At 42.4% G+C, this 12129-nt stretch overlaps 1 long non-coding RNA gene across 5 annotated transcripts in view; it reads left to right on the top strand.

Moving 5' to 3' along the window:
* The first annotated feature begins 3020 nt into the window (after positions 1-3020).
* LOC120756230 (uncharacterized) overlaps positions 3021-12129 on the top strand; it is a 179078-nt gene continuing 169969 nt past the window's right edge. For 4 of the 5 annotated variants that reach the window (XR_009208107.1, XR_009208106.1, XR_009208104.1 and 1 more), the window contains exons 1-3: positions 3021-3069; positions 3165-3300; positions 5722-5824. This is a non-coding gene — a long non-coding RNA (uncharacterized LOC120756230). Of the gene's footprint in view, positions 3070-3164; positions 3301-5721; positions 5899-12129 lie in introns of all 5 variants that reach the window. The other variant, XR_009208105.1, reaches the window with a different exon arrangement.

Below are 12129 nucleotides of genomic sequence, written 5' to 3'. Positions count from 1 at the left end.
AGTAACTTTAAAGGTCACTGCTGATGGGGTCTCACATTCCCAAACACCAAGCTTAATTTGTTGTCTATTTTAATGTATTGTCCTGAAGTTATTGGGTTTTGAGAACATAGAATCTATTAAGAAGCTTAATAGAGCAGCTCATTCCAATTATAAGAAATGTATTGGTGGAGAAAATGGAAATGCAACAAAGATCAATGTATTAAGTAGTTGCCGGAATGGAGGAAGCAGAGGAAATAGATGAAAATTAACTCTCTTTAGTACAAAAAAGGTATGTGCTTCTGTACGTAAAATTTCTGTACTGAAAATTTCTTATATTTGGTTTCTTATATTGTAGGTGATGATAAAGCATTTCTATGCTGACTGTATAAAATCAGATAAAGAGCTATCCACAACTTCTTCCTTCATTCATTTCTTTTTCCCAAGATGTTGCTGGGTGTAGTTGAATTTGTTTTGCCCTCACTTTTTTTTTTTTTTTTTAATTTTTAATATTTTTTTTATTTTTTTTATTTTAAATTCCTTCTGGGTTATATTTCCTTCTTTTGGAGGCTCTTAAATTCTGGAAGACTGTTGTGTTGAAAAGTTATTTGGCACCAAGAAAACTTAGCAGTGAACTCAAGATGGGTCATCTGCGACGATGCAGTCTGGAGCAACTGGCTCTTTGGCTTTGAATTTCTGTTGCTAAATTCCAGGTTTCCTGAGTGAAAAATCAGGATTTCAGATTATGGCCTAAGGATGTGGGCATTTGGATAGTGATCCTAAGTGAATGTTGCCAATTTCCTTTATCGGTGGTGTCTAAAGAAAGAAAACAGGGGAGGTACTTTTGACTCAGGTCCATTCTCTACTGCAATTTGCCATGTAGCACAGTTTGGTGTGTCATCTGCTTGGGCAAAGACTCATGGGGAGGCAGAGGAGGGGGAAGAGTCTTGAGCCAGTTTTTGCTTTTCCTACCTTTTCTGCTGTAGCCCCTCTTGAACTGGCAGTCATGATGGAAACACACTTGAAACATATTTGAAAAATGCTATTGTAATTATTTTTCATTTACTCTTAAGGGCAGATTTCATAGGCGCTATGAAACAAACCTGTGATCCATAGAAATTCAATGTTGAAAGCTAGTTGAATTTTTACAGTATCATCCATTTACTAATTTCACCTTTTGTGGGATAAACAGGTTGCCATTTAAGCCTCATTTTAAATTATCTGTGGATAATATCTGTGAAGGACTCCTCAAGGTTTTTTGAAGTAGTAGCAGACCGTAGCCTGAACGTAAGCAAAACTAGGTAAAGGCTTGCTTACTCAAAAGTTCACTCAAGCACAAATTGTATATTTGCAGTAGGTTTTTACTTTGAATTGCCTGAACAAATATTTGTCTTGTTTTCCCTTGAGAGGAACAGTCAGTAGAACCTGGAGACAGAAGTCCCACCACCACATTGTGGGAAAGAGATTAAGAAAGATCAGGAACCCTTTACTCTGCATTGCTCCTTCTGTAGGAATGGGAAAAGGAGTGAAACCACTGTGCTGGAGAGGAAGCAGGCTAGGAAAGGGATGTATCATAGCTGGGACTGAACTGAAATGTACTCTGAGATTTGCACCAAACCTGGCATTTCAGTGCCTGAGAAAGAGCAAGAGTATTGGACCACAACGGGGTTAAATGATACAGGCAAAGATAGGTTAAAATAACATTAGCTGTAGCTGAAAATCACTTCAGTCTCATGAGGCCTGCTAAGATTGTCTCAGGTCTCTTTCTCAGTTTTGGTTTAAGATCATTCCTTGTTTTGGTTCTGCTTTTTTGTATTTGTTGGGGTTTTTTTAAGTAATATGTATCTGATGCTAAAAAAAACACCACTAAGTTATAGGAATTCTCTTCTATGCTAAAATTTTCAGCGTGTGTTTGTAGTGTTTTATGCCCTTTCAAAAATTATCAAGAGAGGCTGCAAATCTTAAGAGACTGCATCCTGTTAAAGAATCAGAGGTCTTGGGATCATGTGATAGTTTCTAGGGCACATTGCTCATTACAGACAGTAACAACACAGGGAACAAGATGGATTATTGAGGATCTTGATAGATGATTCTGTGATCTGAGACTGGTCAGAGCTTGAAAGGAAGGACAGAGTTCTTTATTCCTGGAAATAATAAACTCCTGGTTTGATGGGATTTCTTGTATGATTTAAATGAGAAACTCTCTTTTAGAAGAGGTTTAATTTCCAGCCTACTGACAGGTGTGCATTTTAAAATGATTTTATCTGATTTTTTCTGCTTGTTCTTCTGTTTCCAAGATTCATTGCCTAAGCAATTAAAAAAAAAAAATCCAATTGTCAAGAAGTTGTTTATCCCAGTGCTATATAAAGCAATTTAATTCACTCGGATTTACAAAAAGTCTTTTTACAAAGTTCATTACAAAAGGCTCTTCAGGAAACAAACAGATCATGAGTTCAGTCCTCCTCCCCCCATGATGCTCCATCTGTCTGGACTGGATCTATTCTAGACACATAATAACCTTTGCTCACATCCAGGAAGGAACAGACTTTCAAAAATTATTCCCAGAGTGGAACTGCTTATTTTTCTGGCAGGTTTTTCTATTCTATAAGGTGTCCTTTCTGGCAAAAATGTGGTGAAAGCATATGTAAATGTGTCAGGAATGTTCCAATAAAAATTTTGCTTTTCAGAATTCCATTTACAAATGTTGGACACGGTGTTACTATTGACCTCAGTTGTGTTGTAGCTGGTGATTAATGGGGGCTGGTCCCTCAGGACAGGGTGGCTCGTCTGCTCTGAGGCCAATAACATCTGCGAGGTCTGTTCTGCCTCTTGAGAGGTGGTCTCTGCAAACACCACAAAACCCAGAGCTTGTTTAAAGGCATCTTTCAGATGATCTTTCCAGAATGCAAAACTGTTTTCTACAGCTTCAGCACCAGTGTTAATGAAGGAACAGCAAACACCTGGGAATTTCACCTCTGAGGTGTGCCTTGCCTTGATTGGGAGAGCATAAAACTGTTCCCACCTGTGGCTGCTTGGTTGGCTGCCCAGCAGGTGAGAGTCCCCCTCCCACCTGTGCTGCAGAGGGGGTGAATGGTAGGAACAGGGTCTGGTGAGGCCAGAACTGTCCTGTCACCCTGCACAGCCTCATCCCTGCTCTGATTGTGCCCTCCTGTCTCGTACTTGGACAGTTTTGACTCAGTGGTAACCTGGGGGCTGTAAAGCAGACGTTGCAATAGCCCTGAGTGTGCCAGAAGCTTCACCACACACAAACAGCATTCAGTGCTTGGACTCAGACATGAAAAAGTACAGGGCAGACTCGTGGAGGTGGGTTGAATTTTTTATACTATCAGTGTAACTTCCCAATTCTAATTGTCCCCATAATATGGGAAAACACTTTGTGAAGAGTTCAGCAGCAAATAAACTGCTTTCTTACCCATAGAAGATGAATACTGCAGCTGCCTGTCTCTGACCATCATTCCTGATTCTTGTTATTAATTCTGCCTGAGTTACTAATGAGTCCTGTAGGGTTTTTATACTGCACAAGGGAATGCCCATGTCTTGGAGGAGAAAAAGAGAGGAGGGCTGATGGCCAGACCTCATTGCTCTTTTGGAAGAGAAAGCCTGTGGTGTTTCTTTATGAAAGCCATAGTACCTAGTTTTCTCTCAGGAACCAGGTTTTAATTCTGTCACTGGCACCATTGCTGGTGGTTGAGTATTCCTTTCTGTAAGCATGCTGTGGGTGTGTGTCTGAACCTGCACTGTCACGGCTGTGCTTTGCCTCACTTGCACTCCCAACACGGGACTGCAGGGCAGGAGGTGCTGCTCAGCTCTGCCACTGCAGGCAGAAGGGAACGAGGACAAGGCACAGAGATGCACTGTGCTACGTGCCTGCTGCCACATCTGTTGGGAAGATTTATGCAGTTTTGCAAAATGCTGTGGGAGCTGGTCACTGCTGGAGGAACAGCATGAAGACCATCAGTGACCTACAACTGGCATTGCCAAACTAATAGCAGGCGTAGAAAACCATAAATTCTTGCCAGTGCAGGCAAGCCTTGTCATAAGCTGAAGCAATTCCAGGTTCAGATATTTGGAAGGTCCCTTGGTATTTTATAAATCCTGTAGAGCACTCTCCAAAATCTGGAAGCTCTGTCTCCTCTTGCTTCGAAGCCAAGAACACTTAGAGCTAATTCTCTCTTCTTTGCCCTTGCCATTGACCTCATTTATGGAGATGAAAGAAGAAAAAACAATTAGCTCACTGGGAAATTCTATTATATGGAAGAGAAGTGGAAGTTTGATCAATACTCGGGCTATGGTCTCAGCTGGAAGGGCAGATTTTTGTCTCCCAGATGGAGTGATGCCTGTTGGTCCCTGAGGCTTGCAAGCGGGGAAGATAGCAATCCAGCCTTTCACTTCTGGAAAACTAAAAGATGCCACTTTCATCTTCTCAAGAAATGAACTGTAATATATATATATTGGACATAATTCACCCTGTTGTTGGGGTAAAAAGGCTCAGTAGGGAAATGTGCCTTTCATTCGACTCTGCCTAATGGTGTAAAGCAGGACGCACCCTGGCCTCTTGCTCCCGCGGCCCGGGGGAGATCTCTCTTTGACTTTCACAGTATCAGTGACTTAGTGCATTCCAAACTGCAGGACATTCTCTGAGCTCCTCCTTTGCTCTCTCACCTCGCTGACAGGAGCAGGGCCCTGGGCAGGCACCAGTGCTGGGGGCTGGGGTGTGCACACTGTGTCACTCCAAAGCAGCCCCTCTGCTGCACTGGGGCAGGTGAAGCAGACCTGCCTGCTCTTAAAGGCTACTGTCCCCACTGAAACAACATATATTAGGGGACGAAAGGATAAGTGCACTTTTGCCTTTGAGGCTACTCTTACATGATTTGAATCAGTGTTTTTTCCCTAATCACTGCAGAAAAGCATTAATTTATCTCATTTAAGGTTTGTTGTTATGGAAAGACAGAGTTGTCAATATTTGTGAGCTCAAGGTTTAATTTCTACTGAGAGAGCTGTTGAGAAGCTTTTGTAATGTATGGCTAATTTGATGTAAAGTTAGAAGCATAAACTAGCATTGTTAATGGTATGGAAATCTTACCCCTCTGCTGATGTCCTCTAACATACACATCTTATTTTCATGCCACTAGTTGCCTTTTGGAATGGATAATTTGCCATAATGAGTAAAGCAATTAATTTGCTGAGCCTCCTATTTTCCTTCCAGCTATAGCTAATGTGGAGAGTTATATAGCAGATATTTTTTTGCATTTTTGTTCTGCATCTGCTCTAATCGTCTCAGTGGTTTTTACTCACGTAAGTGTAAGAAACCTCTAAGCCACTCTGATAGCAGAGAGATCATAAATTATCTGCTTTTGCCAAGGTGGGGAACAGAGCAATGGCATGACAAATGTCCTTTAGTGTTCCTGGTGCTGGATTTAGAACATTGTAGCTGTGAGTCACAAAGCAGTAGTTCTATATATCTTTATCCTGGAAATGAAAATGTGGGATATTTAAAAAAAAATAATAATGATTTAACTTGATTTTGGCAGGTGTTATTCCAGGTCATGTATCTTTTCTTTCCCTCCCATATGGAACCAGATCTTCCACCAATATTTTATTGGCAGATTCTGTGTGTCCCCAGCAATTCCTTGGCTCCCCTCCACACTGGTCTGCTAGCAGATAAGACACAGGTTTTTCTGGTTAAGGCGAGTGATCACTGATCTGCTGCACCTTGCTTTGCAGGTGTTTCAGCATCAAATCAGTGCCAGGTGGCTGAGGCTGGTCTGTGAAAAGGTTGAACACAGTGGTGAAAGCTGCTGCACTTTGAAGAAGGTGGTGGAACCAGGTAAGAGGGAAGGATCTGCTGCGCTACTGATTCCTTGGCATTGCTGGAAATCTCCTTAGAAGCCGCTGACTAATGTAAGAAAATACCTTTCTAAGCTAAGTATGCTGTTGTTTGTATGAATTTTCTATCAGTCCAGTTACTTGCTACATGTGGTGTAAGGGGCAGTCTGGGCTGATGCTTTTTAGACTGTGCTGCATTCTGAACATTGTGCTCTGGCTTGGGCTCCAGCAGCTGTCTCCCTGGGGGTGGCAAGGTACTGTGTGCTGTGTCCTTGTGAGCACTCGAGGAGAGGCTCTGGCCAAGGCTTGCAGTCTCTGCCAATTTTTCTTCAGGTCTCACCCCTGGAGTGTTTTGCTGTTAGTTTTAAAGAAGATAAATAGCAGAGCAGAGCTGCCTGTGTGCAGTGGTAGTGGTGACTTATTCCTGCCAGAAGTGAGGTTTTAGTGGGGAATCTGCTCTGGACCCTGCTATGACTTCTCTCTGCTCATCAATGTAGATTAGGTATGTGATCTCTCCTGCTCTACAGTTGATTATTTCATTATTGTTTGGACTTACAAAATTATCCATTGCTAAATATAGCAACAGATCCTTCCCCATATAGTTTCTGGAACAGGGAATAATATGTCTGCTTGCATTTAGGAAGTTCTGCTTTCTGGTCAGATGATACAGCATGAGACCCTGCCTACCCAGAAACAGCAGGGCTTTCTGGAGGGTGCTCTGGCCATGCTTCACTTCATGGTCTGGCCCCAGCTGTGACCTGGAGATGGGCATGAGCTGTTATCAAACTGGTCAACAGGAGAGAAAAAGAGCTGCTCCATAAGGTTCTGGCAGCACGGAGAAGGTGCTTTGGGCAGAAGCATGCACACACCCTTTTGGAGAGGGGGTGCTCACTGTGGATCGTGTCAGGGAGGAGTACATCTGCCTCCAATGAGCAAAATGGACATGGGAAAGTAGCTCTGGTTGTGAGGAAGAGTGCAGTGACAGGATCACTGGTCAGCCAGCAGGCTGAAGTGGTGTGTGGTTCTCACAGTGCTGAGATGCAAATAAAGGTCTGATGGAGCCAAGCAGCCCTTCTGCGAGGCTGGTTCTTGGGAGTGTGTGTGACCTTGGAAACAGAAGGGCCCTCCCTCCAAGAGGGCTGCTCAGAAAGCCTTGCAGTACAGCAGAAGAGGCATTTTGCAATGCACCAGGTGGTGGGGACCAGCACGGGCAGGGATCAGTGCAATCTGGAATACCAGGTGGCAAGCTGAAGCCTGGTGCCAGCACAGGCTTGCTGTCGTTCTCGTCATATAATTCATTGGTGATCTTGCTAATTTGAAATCCGATCTGTGTTTTGTATTGACTTAAATATCTTCTGCCAAATGAGTGGTAGTGTGAAAATCTAGCATTAATTGTTTGTCAAGACACAGCTGAAGAAACAAAGTGAGTATGACTCACTTGAAAGAAATGGTCTTTACCTCTATTTCCCCTCTTCTTTCCACCACGTTCAACCCCATCTCCCTTGTCTTGCAGAGTGATGCTTTCTTTAGAGGAAAACACTGGAGCTTTGGCATTGGGAACTTTGCAAAGGTACTGCTCAGGCTGCTGGAGCTACTGAAATACTCTGAGTAGCAGATGACAGGTTTTCTGTCACTGCTGCATTTCTGGTGCTCTGGATCTTTTTCTGGGTGTCTTCAGTGGCATTTCACAGCACAGTGAGATTCAGTGACCTTTTGCTGGGTCATCAGCATGGGGTTTATTCTCGCTTTTCTCTCAGTTGTGAGGCAAATGCTGCTGGCGCAGTTGGCAGGTAAGACTGCACTGCAGATGAACCTGTGACGGGACTGCTGCAGTCTGGAGGGATGAATGTATGGCAATCGCTAAAGCCAGGTGACTCCTCAAGTCTTGCTTGTGATACGGCAAAATGAGGTGAAATATTTTTGAGTTCTTAGTTTAAATAGGTGGAGTATTGTACCTTCTCCTTGCTACTGCATTTTGTATCTCTTTCAAGGGACCACAAATAGCTTTAAGAATGTGGGTCTGTCTACGGCAGAAGTAGCACTGAATTGAAACAGTGTGAAGAAAACAGTCATGTTTGCAAACTGCCAGAGAAACTTGCCTCTGATTGATCTTCCGGGTCAGCAGAATGTGACAACCTATAGCAATAAAAGTGAACAAGTGTGGGGTAAAATATAAGGTCTGCTTAAAAATTTATTAACTTGAAGTCCAAAACCTCAGAAGGGTATTTGTGTTGGGATTTTTCTTTTTTCTTAGCAGTGTTTCTAAACAATCTGGAGTGAATTAGACCCTTACAATTGGAAATTTAATTTGGGGTCATCTTTAAATGAACTCTAAAAGCATTAGACTCTGCTTTTGGCCAGGAACTCTGCTTTGGGCCTAAGCCCAGCATGTCATCTCCAAATCAATTCCAAGGTCCCTTTCCAGCCCGAGCTACTATTGATTATTTCTCTTTCCTTTTAACAAAAAGTCATCTCTGTGGTGATCACATTATATATCTTCGTCAGTAAATCAGTAAAGGCCATTTCAGACCTGAGGAAGCTCTGTGGCTTATCTCTGGCAGCAGCGCAGCAGCTGGTGTGTGTGCCTGGGCACGGCCACCTCTGGGGCTCAGGAGTCGTGCAAAAAGGACCGTGTGTACAGGGTTTAGGAACTTGACCTTTCCATCGCGAGTCTTGGAGACAGTTTTACCTTTTGATTCGTTTTGGAAGTGGAGTATGGTCCTGGAGAGAGGGAGGTGCCATTTGGTGGGGTTTGCGTCTGAGGGGCTGGTGTGTTGCCAGCTCTGTGGTGACAGGCTGCAACTCCTGGCAGGAGGTCCCGCTCTTGACCCAGCTGTGTTGTATTTTGACAGAAGATAGGAAATACAGGATGGTACTATGAGAAGATTGTAGGAATACTTGTGTTTGTGTAGCATGACTTTTCATGGACTCTATTCAGACTTTTTAAGCAACAGCTTTGTTTTGGCTTTTTTTCAGGTGAAAATACTCTTTTTTAGTAGAAACTGTCGTAAGAATCCCATAACTGTAAATAAGGGACTGATGTGTGTGCAGTTTGTGTCAAGGCATAAAATGCGAATAAATCTCTTAAAATAAAGGCCAGGTGGCCATACAAGCCGGAGCAATGATGCCCTGTGTGCCACTAACTTTGTTAGTGCAGTTACCAATAATTACCACATCCCTAAATGACCATATTGTACTCAGTAGTGTCAGTAAGGTCAATTCACAGTCATAGGATGAAAGGGGACACTCCAATAGCTCTTAATGTGCATCAAAATGAGAAGATCGATGTTGACAAGGTGACCTCAGCTCCTCAGGGGCAGTTTATTTTGAATGGCTGTAGTTTTCCTTTGCTTATGATTGACAACCTCACTGGTATGGTATAAACCACCCTCTTTCTGTGGGGTTTTTTTTCCCTGCGTCTTGAAGGAGCACCCAATACATGTTGGCTATTTCATATAACACAGCTACAGCACAAGTAAGTAAAGACCAGTAAGATTTTCTGCAGAAAGTTGCTGCACCCCGGTGCCCACTGTCCCCCAAGTGCCCTTTGATGGTTCTCTGGATGACCCCGGCTCTGTGTTAATGTCTGGCATGCAGTTCCGCAATTAAAATGTGTGGCCTGACATCAGTTCCGAATTTGTCTTTCCTTCAATTTTTCATGTCCACCCAATTCATTCTTTTGTCCTCTTAACCTTCTCTGTGTCAGATAATTGTGTGTTTTATCCTCCAGTTGCCATCAGTGGAAAGTTTGCTGTAATTAATTTACAATTTTTCATGTTTCTCTCTTTTTACATTGAGTTTTCTACTGAAAAGGAGTCAATAGATATTCTGTAAAATTTTGAACCATCAACACTCTTCTATTTACTCCACAACTTTATTTTTCTCACAAATAAAGTGATTAAAAAGTTATCCTGTTCATTTTGGGGAGGAAGAACTGCGTGTTTTTCTTCATGGCCTGTAGGGCACCTGGGCACATGCAAATTTGTAAACTTATTTAGCTAAATGTGGGCCTTGAAGACTCTCCTCTGGTTATACTGGGCAATTTAAATTTCAGGCTTAGTGAGCACTGTTGCTATCAGTAGATTAATAAACACGGTGAATATCTCCAGGATTTGACTCTTTGATGGTATTGGCTATGGAGAGAGGTTATGCTGTTATTGCTTGAGAGATCAGATCAACTCTTCTGAGACATGTGGTTATGAAAAAAAGAGGTTATGAGGCACAGCAAACTTGTGAGAAAACACAACTTTCAGTAGAGGGCTCTTTAGCCTCAGCTTCCTTGGAGATTAAGAATACTTTTATTGCATTTCTTCCTGCAGAACATGGTGCTGCAGCTGTAGAAAATGCTGTGCACTGAATAAAATAAATTGTACAAACAGAAGGATGCACATCCTCACCTCTCCAAGCCTCTTGGTTTGGTATAATACAGTGTAAGGTAACAGACAAAAAAAAAAATACTCACCCTTGACATTTACAATATACAGTGCTGCTCTGAAGCAATTTCTGGTGCAGAATTTGCTGCATTTGCCTTAGGTAAATGGATGGCAAAGGGATGCTCATGAGGAGGAAAATCTAGAATAACGGGGCCAGGAGCAGTAACTGCTCTCAGAAATGTGGGCAGGTGATTTGGCAGTCCCGGAGATGCAAGGGCAGACAGACAGACCTCAGATATCTGGGGCTTTCTGCTCTCTTCTTTGTTGAATTGAGGTCCCTTTTCCCCCGCTAAAACTCTGATGATGCCTGAGCAGCAGCATGGCCTGGCTGTTGCTTCCTGCCTGAGTGTTGAGGCAGGAATGATGTCTGATGTGATACGTAAAGTATAAAGGAAAAGCCATGGCTTAGTTTTGTTCTTCCACCAGTACCCATATTGCAATTTCAGCTGTGTGTCCAAGTCCATGAATATTTGAAGTGAATATTGTTGCTAATAAATAGCAGGCAAATGTAACTCTTTAGTCTTGGTATAAAGTATAAAATAGTGCTGTTAATTTTTTTTTTTTCCCCAGTATCCAGGGGATACTTTGCTTTTAAGACAGGAAGAAGGAGGTTCTTTTTAAGCTAACTTTAATTGTCTTCTCTGACTTCCTGTTTATCAAATAATGGGGGCAAAAGAAGGAAGCAAAACTTAACAAAGAAAAAACCATGATACTTTGACTAACTTTTAAAAATAAGTTCATAAACTGCGCATTTGTAATAAGTTTACATTGATTGTTTTTCCTTAGCTGTTAAGGTTTACTGTCCCTGGAGTGCAATAAATCTGAGGTGGAACAGGCCAGCGTGTGCTCATTTGCTGCCTCTTGGGAATTGGTGTTTGCAGAGCCATGGCCAGCCTGGAGACTCAGCCCCTGAGTGGGTTAAAAAGTGTGACAGCAGAGCTGAGTCAGGGACACCAGAGTGAGCCAGGTGAGCAGAAGAGAGGTGCTTTTGTCAAATACTTGGAGAAATATCTCTCTCTGACTTCAGTCAGACTGAAGACTTTTGGCTGAGTAGGTTCACATTGCTAAGCCCAGTCATACTATGTGCTCTCTGTTTTAAGATGAGTAGTAAAGGTTTGCTAAAACATTTCTTTTAAACTGATGACTGTTATAAACCATGTTTTTTACCTCAACACCCTTCATTGTCTCTGTTGTGGCTTTTTTCCCCATGCAGTAGCGTGCAGTATGCTTCCATGTATTCCAGTCCTGGGTGACCTCTTGTTCTGTTCTTTGCTTTTGAGCAAAGCTCTGGTTAAGTAGAGTCTGGGAGTCTTGCCTGGGGAGTCTTTTTCTGTGTAATAGACTGAAAACCTCAACCGGTTTTACACACTGCCTAGAAAAATCTCGAGACCTGGATTACAGCTAGGTTATTACGGATTGTCACTTTGTTAGATTTATGTGCAAACTATTTTAAATCCTCTCTCTCTTCCTAAATTATGTCTGTTACAAGTTAGCACAAATACACACGATAGAGCTAAAATCCGTGGTTTGTTACAGGACACAATATTAGGCTTTTTTTTAAATGATATTCAGTCATGCTGGTGATAACAGATAATTCCTTTTAAAAGGTATTTACCCTTAGCAGTATTTCATTAACGGAAAGAAATGAAGATGTCAGATGTTCCTTCTCTTCTAGGAAGTTTTCTGCTGGAAGCGCAAGCACAGGGTCCCTAGAGGCAAAGGGCCTGTACTTTTCAGAGCAGTAGTTCAGTAATTGCTACAGTTTTACTGTAATCCCAGACTGCATTCTTGATCTGAGGACAGAGAGGAGGAGTGCTAAGACAAGGCAAGTGTGCCTTTTCTCCCTCTGAGTTTAGAAAGGGGGGAAATTTTC

This window comes from Hirundo rustica, chromosome 8 (assembly GCF_015227805.2).
Source record: "Hirundo rustica isolate bHirRus1 chromosome 8, bHirRus1.pri.v3, whole genome shotgun sequence".
NCBI classification, from domain to species: domain Eukaryota; kingdom Metazoa; phylum Chordata; class Aves; order Passeriformes; family Hirundinidae; genus Hirundo; species Hirundo rustica.
Note: the sequence above shows the minus strand (reverse complement) of the source record. Positions and strands in the feature narration are given on the sequence as shown.